The sequence below is a fragment of the Periophthalmus magnuspinnatus genome, chromosome 21 (genome assembly GCF_009829125.3).
Source record: "Periophthalmus magnuspinnatus isolate fPerMag1 chromosome 21, fPerMag1.2.pri, whole genome shotgun sequence".
NCBI lineage: Eukaryota > Metazoa > Chordata > Actinopteri > Gobiiformes > Gobiidae > Periophthalmus > Periophthalmus magnuspinnatus.
Genome location: NC_047146.1, coordinates 9,006,856 through 9,020,224, shown reverse-complemented (window position 1 = coordinate 9,020,224; position 13,369 = coordinate 9,006,856).

The following is a 13,369-nucleotide window of genomic DNA, read 5'->3' as shown; positions in this document are numbered from 1 at the left end:
CATCATCAGCGGGCCTAGTAGCAGTGATGTCAGTGTGAGCGAAAGAGGAGGGAGGAGGGAGGGCATCTTTGCTCATAATGACGCCAGTGAAGCTCCAGCTCACACAGATTATGTTGTTGTTGTTGTTTTTTCATTCTCAATCAGTCTTGGACTCATGTGACTTTGAGCAACTTATTCTGCTAAATGTTTGTACTTGAAAATTATTTTGATTATTCGCATGTATTATCAGCACATCAAGACATTCTGTGCTTTTTTACTGAGTGCTTTCGGTACGCTACAATAGGCCCCCAGCTTCATAACATTCTGAACTATAAATGAACTATATATGCACAACCCGCCAAGTCACATGTAATGCATAGCAGAACTTATATTTGAACACAACCATGAAAGAATAACAAATATGCCAGGCTGTAGTTGTTCACATAAATCTCCATGTTGCGTACAATGTTCTTATCAGCTTGAACAAATCTGCTAAGTGAAAACAAAGCCTTATTGTACACAACTGACAGGGTTAAAAATCAGTTTGCCTGCACTTGACAATAGTTTTCCCATCACCTTGGAGCCCAGCACTGGAGACAGGAAGACATTTATTCAGGGCCTCATTGTCCCTGAATGGTAATGGTTAATGAAAATTACATCACATTTCTCACACCAGATGCTTTAATATTTGCATAAAACTGGCTCCAGTGTGAACACAATGCTCAACCCAGAAGCTAAAGTGACCTAGTTAACAATTAAGGACAGATGGAGATACTACTGTATTTCGCAAGCTTCCAGACTCAGACGTCAGTGCACGGAGAGGCTAATTAATACCCAATAAACAGCCTTAATGAGACTGCGGCTGACATTTCACACGCTGGTGCACGCTAACTGCTAGCCACAAGTAAACTAAAGCCATCATAATCCTGTTTTAAACATAACATGACACCTGTTAGTGTGGTTCAGCCGTGGGCCCTAAATGCCAAGGAGGATTATAGTAGATGTAATATCATGGATTATAACCGATTTATGTTTCGTCATGTTAATCTTCCTATATCATGGCTAGGAAAATGGCAATATCACTGTAATCTTATTTGTCTTATGTTCCCTGTATTTGTGGTGTTTTGTAAGGTCCACAATCCAAGCATGTCTCCTTGTTTTTTTCTTTCAGTGCCAATGGCTATGTGGCTCTCTCTCTCTCTGCATTTGGGGAGGGAGGGAATGCAGCTGCCTCTGCCTGACGTAAACACTGCACAAATGCTTTGTTTGTGTGGTCCTCCAACAGCCTTAACCAGCTAATAGGTTACCTCACATGGTCCCTTTACCTCGAACCTCACTCCAGAGCCAAGCCGCTAAAGTCTTATTGAACAACAGTGCTGGGAGGAGGAGTGTGTCATGTGCCTTTAAAGTGTAAATGAGTCCAGTGCTAGCTCCAACTTGTGAGATACCTCATTACACTGTTTTGTGAAGATAGTTTTGGTGCTTTTGTAGAAAATGGTGATCAGAGATGATTTTCTAATAGTATCCAAACATGATGCATATAACAGTTCTGACATCTGAAATGGAATTTGTTGTTCCAGTAATATGTAATAAATGTATTTTTAACTGCCTGATTTTCCAACAGACTTCTGCGTACTGAGCAGTCATACCATTGTATTGGCAAAGTCTGACATCAGACTTACTTCCCTTTATGATAAACTGCTGCATTTCATGTCAATACTTCACTAAAGCTTCAGGAGTTACGCTTCTCTGAGTTTATTGATGTGCTGGTGAATCACTTAAGTTGACGTGGTTATGGGATGCAATCAACTTTTTTTCTAAAAATTGCATAAGTCTGGGTTAACTTGTGAGAAAATCTGTATCTCTTCTTTAATTTTCTTAAATAAAATGAGGCATGAAAATCATCCATCTCTCAACAAAACCTTATATTGTGCTTCATAAATGTCAACATCACATGGTGCAGAACCACAAATGCAAAAGAAATCCTTGTGTTTTAACACTTTTAATAGGCATTTTATTTAGCCCACATGACGTCCGTGCAGCTTTGAAACCTCTGAGCTGAGGTCAATGTTTGTACCACTTTATTATACAGCATGCAAACCAAAGCTCGTTTAACTGGGAAGCCAACACACCCAGCAATCCTGTCTTATCTGCCTTTATAGCAGCAAACGTATGCAGAAACATATTCAGATGAGTCTAATTTGCGTCATGCCCCCGAGAGGGATAACTGTAACAGATTAGTACTCCACAGGAAATAGTCCATTGATCAAATAGAAAAATATGGGTGCTCAAGGTTACACAGTGGTGTTGACGGTGTCTCTTTCTATGAAGTGAGAGTCTATGTGTAGAGTGACGTGGGTCCATGGTTGCTACTACTGGATGTGCAGCTTTGATTAATGCCTATGAGCTCCAGTGGACAGCTCAAGCTAGGCTAAGGGGATTGTGAATGTGTCCCTGAGGCTGTGACGCAGGCTGCTGACATCATTGGCTGTACCTTTGCTTTGACCATCGCACACTGCATCTCACTCACTGCATGAAAAGGAGCATCGGTGCTGGAGAAGAGCACATCTGATATTCAAAACACCTATGCGACATAAACACATCATTATAACCGCTAGTAAGGAAATGAGATATCAAATTGTGACAGCTTTTATGAGTGAAGAGGATCTGTTTTTAATGTTGCAAAAACGTAAAACATCTAAACCTATATTCAATACAACATATATGTTGTATTGAATATAGGTTCTGCAAAACAGCAAGGTGCAGCAGGGGTTATCCATCAGTAGTATTTCAAAGATATGGGACATGAAATTCAGGAAGAGTATTCCCTAATTCACTCTTGGCAATCCATCATTGCCAAAAATAATAGCCTACAATGCCTGGTGGGTGTATGGGTGTTACCTGTGAAAAGACACCCTGCAATTGGTGCAAAGATGATTGTCATTAGGTTACATGCAGCCACCCACATCACCCCTGAACAGGACATTTATACTGTCACTCCAGTGCGGAAAATAATTCGACCACCTTCTTCCTCCTGCTTTCAAAACATCATTAAATCCGCTTAAATGTCATCGTGCACCTGAGACTAATTACATACAGGGAGGCACACGCTGGGATAATGATATTTGACTCATATGGTGTAGGAGGAGAGGGAAACTTTCTAAAGAAATGCTTTGCTGACGTCATGGGTGGCTGTATGCTGGGTCTGTCCTCAGGCCCAGGTCTGCAAAATGCATTTCAAAATGTTTGCACCCTCGGTTAAATAGGGACACTAAAAGATGAATTACCCAACTTTTTTCTGAGAAATTAATAAATTCATTTTTTCCCCAGAGTGTTTCCCCGAGTAGACTGTAAAAGCAGAACTTTGTGAAAACTACCCACTGTCTTTATCTATTGCAATCTTGTAAGAAAGAGCCATGTGAGTCACTATATGACGCTTTGGGACACTGATTGGCTGTGCCATCCTGCTTCACTTTTCCATTGGCTAGTGGCCGAAAAATCAATGCATGTGAACATTAGTTATGTGAGTGCTAGAAACAAGTTAGATAGATATGCATACATACTTCCTCCTTTGTGGTTTGAAAATTAGATACCAATAGGAAAGTATTATCTTTGCACCCCTTTGAAAGTCAGATGCACTCTCAGTCAGTCTGTCTACCTTCAGCTCTGAGAAGCACTAACACTGATGTGGAGAGAGTAACGGCTGCAGCTCTTGTATCTGGTGTCTATAAATGGCATGAGATGTAAGCTGGAGCAGATGCAGCAGTGCTCTGTGGCAGGTCACTCCACTTTCTGAGATATTTCACTCCCTGATATTCACAAGCAAAGCTGAAGGAAATAGGAGATAAAGGACCAGATGAAATAGGAGAGTTCTGTGGTTAATCTAAAATTCATTATAAAAGAGAGCACTGGGTGGTCTGGTGCAAGGGTAAGTGTTGGAACTTACTTATCTCACAATAGAGCTAGCAACCAATGGAAAACAAATCGACAACACAGCCCAAATTTATTGGACTGTGTCAATTTAAGGTTAAGGTACATCTTCTAGTCCCATAGAGAAATTTGTCCTCTGCATTTGACCCATCCTTCAATGCTCAGACACAGGAAGAAACATGCAAACTCCACACAGACAGGCCTGGGCAATCTGGGGATCAAACCCGCAACCTTCTTGTTGTGAAGCATGAGTACTAGCCGCAGATTCTTGTGATACGGGACTTTTTAAGTTCATATGTGTTAGACTCATCCTGATCACTTATGCATGTTGCCTTCAAAGAATCCATCTCAAAGCAAGGAGAAAGTCCTTGTGCCATATAAGTTATGCAATATTTGAAGCACTAAAATATTAAAAAGTGATTCAAATGTCATGAGAGACAAGCTGCTGGGGGATGAAGTAGAGTTCATCTCACAAATCACTTTTATTTAAAAGAGCGCTCAACAGAGGGAAACCTGTTCCTGCACAATGAATGAGCTGGTCTGACGGAGAGGAACAGGACAGACAATGAGACAAACGTAACTGTGCCTGGACATGTGCTGTGTTTTAGAACATTGTGTCCCTTTTGTCTTCTCTGCATAAAGCAACGCAATGCTGCCATTTTGAAGGCTTTCTAATGGCCAGGTTTGAAGTGGTCTTCACAGTGAAAATAGTAAACCCAAGACATGTGTTTTACACTAATACAAACATTTGTTTTAATTTAATGAAACAATGTTTAATTTTAGTAATCTTAAGCATAACAGGCCTACTCAAAATATAAAAATATTTATATATTTATATTATATAATAAAAAAAAGACCTTATATGTTGTTTGTGTCTTTTGTCTACTGCTTTAATGTCATCATGCACCTGAGAATAATGACATACAGGGAGGTGCACACTGGGATAATGATATTTGACTCATACGGTGTGGGAGGAGAGGGAAACTTTCTAAAGAAATGCTTTGCTTAGCCCATGGGTGGCTGTATGCTGGGTCTGCCCTCAGGCCCGGGTCTGCAAAAGGATGCATTTCAACCTCATTCAAAATATTTGCACCTTCTGTTAAATAGAGACACTAAAAGATGAAGTACCCAACATTTTTCTGAGAAATTAATAAATTCCTTTTTCCCCCAGAGTGTTTCCCCAAGTAGATTGTTAAGAGAAATCTGCTCATTGTCTTTATCTATTGCAATCTTTTAAGAAAGAGTCATGTGAGTCACTATATGACGCTTTGGGATGAGAGCTGATTGGCTATGCCAAATTTTTCAAGCTTGTTTGTTTTTCATGCAGATAAATCAAATTAGTACATAATTGTACAAGTATAATTTGATTAAAAAAATCCCGTTCTATAAAACCTTGTTTGTTATTCTGCATTCAACATTTTGTCCTCTTTTGCCTGACCTTAAACGACACGTGTAAGCCAGTTGATCGCATTAAGACAGACCCACAACAGTAAGACGTCACAGCACATTGTTTAAATCAAGAAGGCTGACCTTCTGACCCTGGCTCACGCTTTCCTTTTTAGGCTTTGGTGCAGAAGTCAGACCCCTCCCTCTCCTCACTCCTCCTGTGTGCACATGGCTGGAGCAGGCGAACGCACAGATGTCCTGCTGTAATTTCTGCCCCTTGCACCAGGACACTCTGCTTCAGCCCCAGCTTAGAGATCTCCTAATCCACGCTGAGCTTTGCTCTTATCTGGAGAACCACTCTTCAACAACATTAAGTTTAAAGACACGACCACCTGTCCACTGTGTGTGTAGATGTCAGGTGGAGTGCATTACGAAGTGAGAACATAAGAAAGCTGAGTTAGCAAAGCTTTTAACAAAAAGGCTTAGGTGTAAACAAAGTTGTGAGGGAAGAAAATGTAATTTCAATAACAAATAAAAATATAGCCATAAGCGGCAATGATCGGCCCTTGCCCGCCGCCACTCAGAGCACTCACAGAGTTGCATTTTTTCCTAGGGCGGCTAGATTGGTAAAAGTATGGTGGGAACAGTTTATCCTGTGGGGCACCATCGCTCACATTCTATTTCTTTTTTTGGGTTGCATTATTATGTCCACTATGATTTTTATGTGTGTTTGATCCAACACGCCTGGAAAATGTGCCCACATTTTAGGTTGTGCTTGTTTTAAAAGTAAAAAAAAAATAAAAATGAAAATGTGTCTGAATTCAATGTCTCGATAGGATGATATGAAAAATGTCATATGATTAAAATGGTGGATTTTTTTTTGGCTTGTCACTATGGCAACACGATGTTTCACATTGTGCTAGTCATAGACCTCCTTGTTCACCTTCATGCCCATTGGCCGTTTTTAGCATTTACAGGGGTTAGCAATTACAATTGTGCCACTTTCACCACACTAGCCAATTTTACTGGCTAATGCCATGGGTGTGACTATTGTTTGGTAAGGGGCAAGCACTTTGTGATCTGCTTTTGGGTGCACACTTGACATCATGCATTATTTCAGGACAGTCCAGGCCTTACAGCTGCCAAACAACCAGCATATTATCACTTGATTACTATCCCCTGTGATATTGTATTATCTAGAATCTGGAGTGTAGTGGAGCCTTAATAGTCTTATTTTGTTTCATAATCGGGTTGAGTCTTTCTTTTAGGTTTGCCTCTGTCCCACATCTCAAATCCATTTCATTATGAGGAGCTCAGTTCATTAAATCCCCTGTTACTGAGAGTGCACTCAGTTCAGGACAAATAAAAGTGACCCTTTTTTATCTTCTCATTTGAGCTCCATGTTTGTGAGCGGCACAATAACAGCATTTCATGTCTGAATCATTCAGGGAGGGACGCACAACTGCACTGACCTGTTTACAATGCCTGCCTTTATTTGGGTTCTTTTATTCTCATTGGACAACAGTGGTAAATAAATTATGGTACGATATAGCAATTTACTGTAAGCTTTTGTTATACTTTATTAGGACCAAGGAGTGATTGGGTTTCTCACTGTATAGTTAACGTGAATGTACACTGATGTTTACAGGTTCAAAGCAGAAAGCCCCACCTTGTAAGAATTCAACAAAAAATAAGTGTTTATTCATTATGAGTGATTGCACTATAAACATGCACCCTTGCATGCACTATGCACTGTCAGTAGGCTTGTCTTTCCACAGACCTGATGCGTAAGATAGACTGGAGATGAGCACACCTCCTGCTTGTTTCTTTGTCTGTAATATTCCAAAGTATGGCATAAAATCCATCTATCTCCATGAAGAATGTTGCATCTTTCTGCCTCAATGGAATCGTGCCTAAAACAAAACATTTTACATAGTGCTGGAGCGTAGCCTGAGGAAGAGCATCTGATTTTAAAATCTGAACCTTTGCAAAAAATCAAGCTATCAGCTAGGCATGTTACTGTGTTTGCATGTTAGAAGACAGAGCAGATTCACAGCTCCAAGAGATCAAAACTGAAGGAGACTACATGCCATTTATGATGAGTGAATTGCAACAGTCACCCAACGCCTTGGAAGAGATCTGTGCACTTCTGTTGCATCCAAAATCCTCTTGTGCATATATGACTTGCACTATTTACAATTAGTCCCCATTAATTATGTTCAGTTATAAGGGTAATGTATGACTTTTCTAACCACAAAAATCCTTTCCAGCGTTTCCACAGCCAGAATAATGAGAGTGTGTTTTCCACTTCTGGCTCGGCAGTCTATGAATTTCACCTCCCACCACCAGTCTCTCTGCTTTATCTCTCTTTCATTTCTTCTCCCCATTGTCAGGGCTGCCGCTATCACCTTTCTGGGTACCTCACTTCCTGGCCCCTGCCATCCTGGGCCCGGGATAATAGGCTGATCCGTGGAATGACGCACACAGCCTTGTCTCCGGAGGGGTCTGTGCGCACAGCTCCATTCACCCTGCTTGTGTGAGGCTCGGGTGTTGCAGGAGCAGCCGGTGGACCAGGTATTTACATGGGCAGATAAGTGACAGTGGAGGATTACAGTATCAGCGTTGCACCTCCGAGTACAATGAGCCACATTCTTCAGCACACACGGCTTTTGTAAGTGCTGTTAACAATGACTGTCCAAACACAACAGCATGCTCCTCAAGTAGCACACCTAATGAACGAGCTTGCATAGAATATTGACCCGGGTCAGACCAGATTTCATATTGCAACAGTAGGAGGTCATTATAAGAGCACAAGTAGTTAACACACACACACAACATGTGAACATTGAACAGAAACCCCTGTAGATGCCAATGTGTAACCAGGTGTCACTAGATGTATTTCATTAATGGTGCAAATGTTACTTTTCTGGAGGAGGGTCTGCCACCTGCTTATTTCTGTTGAGAAGTCATTGCTTTGCCCAGGTTCTTTCACAGTATAGCAGTAAATTATAGGTTTAATTTTATCATTTTAATTTAACCAGGATAACAGTCCCACTAATATCTGGAATATTTTGGAATCCTTATTGTAATGCATTTGATGGTAAGGGAAACCAAAGCACCTACAAGGAAAATGTGCCAATTCCGCAGAAAGTCCCATGGAGTCGACCCAGGGACCTTCTTGCTGTGAGGCTGAAGCTCTACCCACTGCACCACTTTGCAGCCCGCTCTATGGAGAGGTGACCTTCACTCAAGATATTTTAAGCAATGAAAACAGCTATAATTGAAGATCAGACTTTAATGTGTTTGACTCACTAAACACTTAGATCTAAACCAAACCAAATGAATGAATGATGAATGATGATGAATGAAAGCAAAATAGTTATTTGGCCAGACATATGTTCCTAATCACAACCAGAACTTGTCTTGATTCTGACAAATGAGAATCCCTGAAACCCTGAAACAGTCCACACTTTGTTGGAAACCCTTGTCAGTAATGAAGAAGAAACTGTAGCGATTCAAGATTGAGTCCTGTGTGAGTTTGCCAGGTAAATTGTCGCACTATATCCATAGACCTACCAGGCTGTTACACCTAATACATAAAATCTGAAGTACTGCTGCATTGCCCAGTGCACATGGTCTCCTCTTATGTTTGTTTGACTGCAGTGAGAGCTATGCGTACACTCCACCAGCTGCTGTGAGATCCTGTCATCCTGCATCGCCCCTGAGAGGTTAAGTATCATTTATTGCCTTGTTAACGAAGCTACTGTTTATTCTCGGGAGTTGTCTTGTTTCGCAGTTAACCAACCGCCTGTTCAGATTCAAGCTCTTGTCCCTGCCGTCTGTAACACATCTTAGTCATTACGTGATTCATTCAAATAAACCATTTCGTGTGCAGCAAGATGACCCAAGGTCCTTTGGTGTAAACAGCAGAGAAGAACTGATTATAATGATTTACAGAAAGCTGCTCCAATGTCTACATACTTGTATCACTTATCATTATTCATTCAACTTAAAATCAAATGACGTATGAGGAAACACTAAGGTCAGGGAGAGCAGTGCTGATGAACACAGAATGGAGAGTACACAGTTAACGTAATGGTCAAACAAAGCTGTTCTCAGACCCAAGGTGAACTGGGGTCAGAGGGACGGGGGGTGGGTCCTTCACCAGAATAGTTACAGCACCTTTACTAGAGTTACTAACTTAAAACAGTTGATCAACCATTTTAAACAAGATTCCTGAATGCAATTGTGAAAGAAAAAATCGAATCTGTAAAGACGTTTTGCTGCTTCTTCAGTTCTGAATGCAATTGTGTCTTTAAAACTTCATAATGTGGCAATGAACAACATTTTATATACTGTCTAGCCTGAAGGTTATTTTGTGTTTGTATTGCCAAAGCTTTTATCCTACACAGCATTTATATAACCGTGTTTTATTTGCATTTGAATTATGTGAAATGATTTTGTTAAGGCAAGGCAAGGAAAGGCAGGGCAAGTTTATTTGTATAACATAATTCATACACAAAGTAATTCAAAGTGCTTTACAAAATAAGACAGGCATTAAAATGACAATACAAACAAATGATCACCATAAAATGAACATTAATAGAGAAGAGTGCAGAATAAAAACCTTTCAGACATATGCACAGCTGAACAGAACTGTTTTGAGCCTGGATTTAAACATTGTCAACATCTTAAACCTCCTGATTTTGAAGGACTATCGTCTTTAGTCAGGTTTGGGGATATGGTTTGGGGTTTAAAAAATAAGAGGAGTACCTAAATGACACTATATGAACTCTCCAGTGCAGGCTCTTTTCTGAATTTAAGTATAGAAACAAATGGAGCTGCAGAGACCTTGTTAAAAGTAAATGACCTTTAGAATTTATAGGCCACAGGTGTCTGAAGAGCACATGCTGCAGTGATAATCTCTGTTTTCACCCATGCTTAATCCTCTTTGGTTAATGCATATCTGATCTTGGAAGGTTTTTATATTTTGCATAATAATAGTGACCTTGAAGTTCAGATTTTGCTGCTGATATTTACAGAAGTCATTTAAATTATATTATTTCATCGTTTTTGGGGAGATCAACTCCCATAATCAGTCATTTCTTAATAATTTCTCCTGATTACATTTTGAGATGACCTGACTGTATTGTAAATCTCACTGAAATAAGTCAAGGTTTTAAACACTTAAATTAAACAGTGCTTAAAGGTGCACTATGTAACTTTTTTCTGGTATGTTGTCTGCCACCAACTTGTCTCCATGGGGATGGTTTGCCTCAAAAGCTCAGCGCCAATGCCATACTGCAGTACATTCCACACCAAGCAATACCATCTGCAGAAAAGTCACGTAGTGCACCTTTAAACTGCACATATTAAGTTTTAACAGTTATAGTTATGTTCATGATTAGACAAACTTCTACTTTTAAGTTATAAATCCGCTACTTCCAAATAAGGTGTGCGGATCTTGGAACAAAATTAGAGCAGTCTTCCGTTACAACTGTGTGTCACTGACTCAGAGGAAAAACTTCATACATATTTTCTGCAGAATTCTAATACCACCGGATATTTGTTACTTGCCTTTAGCCATTTGGAAAAGGAAACGTATAACTGGGATTTCATTCAAATACAAAAGGCAGTTACTTGATTCAAGTGATCATCCCACCACACTTTCAACAAGCACCTATTGTTCCTGCCAGCTGAGTGTACCGTAGCCTAGCGCATAATAGCTGGCCTGTGTATTTAAAAGCACTCACGCTCCAGGTACAGTGCATTTGCTTATGGAAACAGTGAATGAGCTGTGCGTTTTGTGCGTCATGATATTCTGTGGCATTTGCATGAAGTTTACATTTTACAGAAACAAACAACAGAATGCATGGCCCGTGAATGTGTCTCTATCTACTAAAGTTAGACTGTGACAGCAGATCTTACAGTCAGGATTCAGTCAAAGACTTGACCACTTCAGTTTGATGGATATTGCCAATAATGTTCTTTGTAATCCCACCCTTGCTCTTACTACTTTTGAAATCAACATCTTTTGTGTTCTGGTTTATTTTCAGAGAACCAAGCAGTTAGAATCTTGCTGAGACCACCTGTGTTTGTTGTAGACTAATGAATTTGAAACACAAATCCTTTATGTAATTCTGAACAAAACAGCCAGTGAAGACCAGGCCCTATCTGCAGCCATATTCACATGGCAACGCATAGCAACAATTTATGAAGAACGTCAATGGGAAGTACAATTATTTTGTTTGACGTAGTCCAATGAAGCTTGGTACACACATTCTTTGTGGGATCCTGAGCAAAAAGGTCTACAGGGACCAGACCCCATCTCTGACATGAAGGCGGGCATTTTGAATCAAAATATGCAGATGTCAAAAATGTTGCCCTCTTACTTTAATGAACCTGTCCTAAGGTTTTTAACCGACGGACTCCAAACCGAGGCAGCATCATCAAGACATATCTGGGATCAAAAGTTGTTAAAACAATTTACATAAGCCTCAGGATGTGGTCATAACAAGTTCTTAACGAAAAAGACATTTTGAGAGCATAAAAATCCTACTAACTTTTGCAAATATCATTCAATTTAAACAGACCCAAAGTAGCGTTTGTGTATTTGGATGACCTGGACATAACGATATGTGAATTAAGCTTGTATCTTTGAAAATGGCTCTCCAGCACCCTGCAAGGTTAAAATGGGGCCAAAACATTTACAGCTGAAACCAGAAGTTTACATATACAATATAAAAAGACACATATGATTTCTTATTTTAGGTCATTTAGGGTTACCAACATTATTCCTATTTGCTAAAAGTCAGAATAATGAAAGACAATTTTTTATTACTTTCAGAAGTTTACATACATTCAGGTTACAAACCTTTAAACTATGTGGAAGCTTCATAGGTTTACTGGCATCATCCGAGTTAATTAGAGACACACCTGTGGATATATTTGAAGGCACACCTGAAACATGCTGTTTCTTTGTGTAACATCACAGGAAAGTCAAAAGAAATCAGCCAAGATAACAGTAAGAGAACTGTGAACTTGCAAAGGTCTGGTTCATCCTTGGGTGCAATTTCCAGATGCCTTTAGGCAATTGTGCCAAATACTAATGAAATGTATGTAAGCATCAGACTTTCAAGAAAATAATGAGAAATTGTCTAAAAATCCATCTCTCAAAAGTTCAGTCGGATTTCATGTTAGACAACGAGAAATAAATTATATTATATAGTGTATGTAAACTTCTGGTTTCAACTATATCTCCAGTGTGACATGCACTCACAACATCCCAAGAACAGTGGGGTTTTTTTAAAATAAAACTGCTGATACAAGGTTATGAGCCTTTAACTAGGGTTAGGCCTAATGTTTTATAATGGCCCTATAACAATGAAATCAATAAAATATTCAATTTGCTCTTTACATGTTCAACATACCTGGAGATCGTTTGCACCTCTAACTCAAACCTATAGTGCATGACTGTGCAGATGACAGTACACTGTGGCCTGTAATGTCTCTAAGGCATGCACAGGCTACTGCAGGTCTTTATGGTGGATTACAACCGTCAGACTAGTCACTACTGCAAATATTTATGTGCACAAGTTATTTGACCCGTGTCTCGGTTTTCATGAAACTTTCTTCTTCGTAATTTGTGTAACTATACTCTCCGTCCTCCCTTCTTCTCCTATGTACAGCCTTTGTCGGCTCCAAAGCCCTCACTGCCCCAGGCACTTCTCAAAGCTTCCTGTAAGTTGACTTAGTCAGAGAAGAGGAGCTGTTGTGCTTTTCTATGAAAACCTCTTGTCACAGTTTCCTCTGAGTTCCTGTCCTGCCCTGTGGGTCTGGTAAACCAGCGCGACCCGCGAGCCGGTGGAGGGAAGTATCACGTGGTGACACATCTTTACGACTAACGTCACCCCTCTCGTCTCCAGGCAACCGCTCTATCAGCACTCACGTCACCGCGCACCCGAGCCGCGCGGTTGCATAGCAACCCCAGCCGTGCGCTCTGCCTGGCCTCGCCGCGCGCCCTGCGCCGGGCTCTGACGCCAGTGTGACGTTAATGAGGCGGTATCAGTTTGTT